Below are 6,000 nucleotides of genomic sequence, written 5' to 3'. Positions count from 1 at the left end.
GGCCTCACTGTGCAAAACTAATAACTTAACATATTCATCCTTGCTCAGAAGAATTTACAGTGAATTGGGGTAGTAAGGAACTACACCTTGGATTGTGATCTTCCTTGGCCAAGATCATGAAAAGAGCAGAACTGGAAATTACACACAAATTTTCCATATGTCAGTCTTAATTTCAAAGGCATCCCAAATTTTTTGATTCATTATCTCCAAAAGAGGAGTGGTTATCAGGACCATTTTTTCTATTACTGCTTCCATGGTAGAGCCAGCAAAGAGAGCTTTTACTCATTAACCTAATAATGTAATAATTTCGTTTAAATTGCCACAGATTTCAACTTGTTCTGTAAACTATAGTAGAAAAAAACCAGACAACTTTTTGTTCTGCGTGGCATCCTCTGCCAGAAAGGGGCAGGCAGGCTTGGTAACTTCAACAGCCCATGCAGCAACAGCTAAGATACATCATAAATTGGGGCCCTGCATACATGCAGAAAGGTAAACTCTTTTTTGCTTGTTAAAGGTCTCACTACTCCTAGTTTAAGGACTTCAGTTCTTTAATTTTACCCATGCATATATCCTTTGTGTTTAATCATAGGATCTCAAAGATGATGTGTTTACTTGTGATGACAGTAGTTAATGTTTAGTTTGGGGTCTTTTTTTGGTATTTGGCTTCATGGGGTTTTTTGTTTGGTTGGTTTTTGTTTACCAGCTCTATTTACTAGTATTCTGTGAGACTTTTGCTAGAATAGTAGAATATGAACAAGCCCAATGCATGTTTACAGAATACACAAGGATTCTCATCCAAAACCAGTAAAAAATAATGATTAATTTTACCCCAGCAGAACTGCTTACTTGTCTTCTCAAACTTCAGAGATAATTTTTAGAAATTCCTCATCTATTTCTGAATGACAGTAATTCTTAACACACTACTACTACTTTAAACAAAATGGTCACTGAAGTCAGGTAGGCCAGATCAAGCACAAAAAGAAGTTTTGGCTTAAACCAATCACTTAATTTTAAGTGATTCCGTATGATGACAGAATAAATTAACCATTGCACCCATGTCCCTGCTTATTTAAAAAAAAAAAAAAAAGTCTTAGGGAATTAAAGTGTCTGAGGACCCTGAGCAGACAAGAGTAAGCATTTAATCGTCAGAGAATGTCAAGCTGAGTTCAGTCACAGGTCAGAGCTGAAGGTCTTCTCAGAATCAGGTACCTCAAATTGAAGCACTTTGGGCACAGATGTGTCTACAGCCGAACACTCAAATGAGCCTAACAAAAGTACCAGTGTGTTTGCTTCCTTTTATCTTAATCAGTCTAAATTACAAAGTCCTAAGCCATTGAGGTATGTTCAGACCCAACTCTTGTTGATGAAGGACTTGATCCTGAGATGACTGGTCTTGTTACCCCAATTCCAGCCTCCTTCCCTCCTCTAGTCTGCCTACTGGAGATTACTATTCCTTGATTTCCACTAGTTAAACTGATCCTATGGCTTCTTTTTCACCTACCTCTATGAAATTGAGTCTGAAAAAAACCCTTTTTGGTTTTGTGGTAGATTTTTTATATTACAATCCATGGAGGTTCAGCAAACATGAGCTATGAAGTCCCAGAGCTAAGGCCTGAAAATAGCAAAAAATGTTTTTTAATATAATCAGGGTTAACAACACTCCCTCTCAGAATTCAGAAATGTAAAAAGAGAGATAGTTTTCCCAAAAATCAAAGATATTATTTCTATGTGGCCAGCAGCCTAGGTGTGAGGGAAGAAAGTCGTCAAGGCGAGCTCTTTGCTCACTTAAGGAGATATTATACAAAACATTAAACCCAATGAGGGTATCTGTCAAAATCTAACGGACTCCATCTCTGCTGTTATCTACCTTCCATTAGGGATTAATCTGACACTAATTGCGAAAATGATTTAATTTAGCTAATCTTCAAAAAATACTATTTGAAAATTAAAATTAATGGCTAGGATAAAATCTAAGTATTCTAACTGAATAAAAACTTAGAGATGAAGAGCCAGAAACTGACAGGGAAATCTTAGATGGGAATTACCTCCAAAAATTACATTTAATACATAAAGCAACAGCGAACCAAAAAGGAATTTAAAGAAGAACATGACAGGTACCAGTCAAAGAAATTGTGTAATGATGGAGAGGGATGGAAAAAACAATTTTGAAGCATTTTAGCTCTAAAAAGGATTTTGGGACTCCTATTTTGTTCGATCTAAAAAACCACAAGAAATTACACACTTTAAAATGTTTTATCTAACCAGCAGAACCTAGAAAATCAAATATTTACCAACTACGCATTGGACAAACTGGAGAACATGATTTTTGGAAATGGTCAGCCTCTCCATATGAGGTTTGTAGTTCAAAAGTTAAATTTGCACCAGCAAACTGATCATAGTTTTGTGATGTTCTTTCAGGTCCTATTTCTGATAAAGACAGTGTGTAACATGACAGCCTCTCATCTATACCAGATGGTACAAGTCCCTGATGAATCATATGCCAGCTGTGCACAGCCAGAATACAACACACTCCAACCACCTTCCTCTTTCCTCTCAGCCTGCACCCAGCGCAGCGAGGCTGTGTGACACTCGGGCTCAGGAGCATTCAGAGCAGCAGCCCATGGGTGTTGGAGGCTCCCTGTATAGCAGACGTATGAGAGATGACAGCTTCCAGAGCTACACACTTTGTGCTCTTCCAACTCATTTCTTCCTTTGCCAAACTTAATGAGAAAGGAATGCAAAGATAGCCTCCTTTGTCTGTTGTGTCTGTTCTGTCCAGGAGGTTGGAAGGGTAACGTTCTCCAACATACGAAGAGTATGGTTTCCCTTATCCTTATGTTTGCATTAAATTAAAGGGTGCTATTTCAACATCACCCCAGTGCCACTAGACTTGCCTTGCTATACAGTACAGTGGGAAACCTAACTGCCCCACCAGAGCACTAATGCCTGCTTCCCTTGTGGTCTTACCTAATGTAATTAGCAATGTGTACAGCTTGCAAGGGAGAGTAAGGTTGATTCTAACACATGGTTAATTAAGATATTACAGTTAGCTATTTGCTAGGCTGACTCAAGGGAGAAGTAATAGGATATGGAGTCTTTCACCTTAAGTTCAGCTGTTCTTACCCCCAAATTCCCAGGTAGTGATCAGTAATTTCTCATTAACCCTGGCACAAGATGGGTCTGACTCCACTCAGGCATGTGGATGAGTTCTGAGCACATGCCTGTCAACAAGGATTGTCAGTGTCTCTGATAATTAAATTTCAAAGTGAAGAACTCCACTGCTGTGAGTGAATAGCAGAAGTTGATGCCTCCCTGTGGCATTATTTTACAGCTTCCCCCCCCCCCTTTTTTTTTTTTTGGTTGTTGTCTCCAGACTCAACAAGGTATCATAATATCAGCAGATACAAATTTTGGTTTTGAAGACTACAGATCGACTGTTGTCCTTAGGGTGCACTACAAGACAACTAACAGTAATACAACCATATAGGCTGGAAAAACGTAGTTTAAAAAATACCCAACCCAATACCTAAATTATAATGAATCTGCAAGAGGCCCCTAATTTCATGATCCTACCTGCACTGCCAAGAACATAAAGAATCATTGGTTCTTGACATCATTCTCTTGCCGAAGGGCAATTACCTCTTCTGTATGCATTGCCTTAATCATGTCAAGTTGTGTCCCGTAAATTTGCATGTCTCCCAAGGAAGCACAGTGCATTGCCAGCAGCCTGATAGGCCAGATCAAAACAATTTCCTAATGTATGTTTACATCAGCGTTGGCTCCTGAGCTGTTTTTGCTCTAGCTGTTCCGCAAAACACAGCAAATTCCCTCTCTCTAAACTGTGTGTTGCATCAGGAATAGGAGGCAGAATAAGCAGAGTATGGATGGATACATTGTCCTTACCAGAACTGGGCACTGCTTTCTAGATTAATGAACTGCAAATCAGCTACACAAATGAAACCCCATGCTAGATATAAACATAGTCCTCTGAGATGGGCTTGTTGTCACAGTCAGAGAGGGAGAAAGGGAGAGGGAGGGAGTGCACATGCATATGTGTGGTGGGGGGGTGTGTAATGAATGCCAGCTCCCCTCTCGACTCTCTGGGATACATGAGGATGACAAACTCTCTGAGGAACAATTCCTTTGACTGGTTCGTTGAGGAAAGGAAACTTGTCATGCTGCCAAGAATAAAACTGCTTCTGGGCTTAGTTTTGAATTTTATAAAGTGAATAAGTGAAAAACGTATACACATTCACTTCAGACCCAAGTCATGAATAATTAAAAGAATATATAATTGTACCCAGTTTTCCCCTGAAGCTCAACCAGCAAAGATATCTTCTGTCCATGTAACAGGGTACTTCATGTTTTTTTCAGAAACTGTAAGAAGTGAGCTGAACCAAGTATCAGTGAATTCATACTGCATGCAAGTATGAATAACAGCCTGACCATCAGAACACACAGAAATGCAAAATGAGAACACAACAGTTTCATATGAAGGAAGTTGCAGATTTTTTTATTATGCACAAATATTTTCCTGGTGTGATTCATCCACACTTGATAGTGGATTCGGACCACAGGATGATAAAAATTGTATTATTAACACAGCATTACAGTAGACATTAAGCTGATACTGCAGATGGCAAAGATCAGACATTTTTTACAAGGCACGGTAATAGAAGAATTTTTACCATGTCAAAAATACCTATGCAGAAAAGAACCTCAGAAAACAGAAGTTATCTGTACCTATGTGTAACCATCTCCTTTTCTGAGGTAGGAAGACTTTCTAGTACAAAGTAAGGAATGTGAATTAATAGTATACAGCCACATGTTTGTCTGCAATTCTACTGGGGCACTGGAACTGTCTAATAGTATTTATCTGGAAGAGGCAGATACAAGAGATCTCCTATTGCTTTTATTTTTCCACATCATTCCCACAGTCAACCAAAGTGAAATTTAGGATTAATATCTATTTTTCTTGAGGGCATAGCAAATATGGTATTAATAGCAATGTATTTAGTACCTTCCACTTGCAGATACAGAAATCTTATTTAAATACTAATGAAGAACATCAATAACTTCTGTAAACAAGATAATAATTATTTTCTCCCCCCTCCCCCAAATGTAGACATGAAGATTCTCATGGCTAGCAAGTTGGCTCTTGCTTTCTCTCATATTGGTATGGCTGTTTGTACCTAATGAACTGTGGGGTTCTCTGATAGGAAAAAAATATTTTAAAAATTAAAATCATACACAAAGGGGATGACTAGATTCTGGTTTGTATGTAGGTAATAGCTATGTCCTTGAAATGGCAAAGGTCTGGCGTTTGGTTTGACTGTTATTAAAGATGTGCATTCTTTGTATTTTTGTATTTCTCTAGCTGAATTACGAAACAAGATCTTCAGTAAGACCTGCCTTAGACCATGACTTCTTCTCAACAACGAGGTAGTTCAGAGATAGAAAAAGGCAAAACATCAAGGAGGAGTGCTAGGAGATGTGACGTGCAAGTCTGCTTAAGCAGAACTAGTCCACTACAGCATCATGGGTTGTATCTGAAGTAGCTCAGGGAGGTTCGGGAGAAGGTACACAGGGACACAGAAGGACTGTGGCCAGGGTCACTTTCTCATCAATATTTTACTCCATGATATGCAAAGAGGATGCAATTATGAAACTCAGCTAGCTGCAGTAGCACGACAACTGATTAAAGCAGAATGTCTTTAAAGACGTGATGATGTACCCAACAAGAATATCAGAAGTGAGGCAAAATATTACACACTATGTACTTCCTGTCCACGTATCTGAAAGCTGCTACTCTACAATGTGTTGCTCTTGTCCTTTTGTATCACAGGTGTCTAAGGAGCCAAATTATATGTGCATGGACCACAAAATCAGAGCTGAACTACAGCCCTAAGCCCTTATCATCAAAAATGGGCAAAATAAGGTTGGAAAAAAACAGTATTCGTACTTTCTGTATAGGGAAAATGGCAAGGAAGAATTCTAGAC

This window comes from Athene noctua, chromosome 13 (assembly GCF_965140245.1).
Source record: "Athene noctua chromosome 13, bAthNoc1.hap1.1, whole genome shotgun sequence".
Taxonomy (NCBI): domain Eukaryota; kingdom Metazoa; phylum Chordata; class Aves; order Strigiformes; family Strigidae; genus Athene; species Athene noctua.
Note: the sequence above shows the minus strand (reverse complement) of the source record.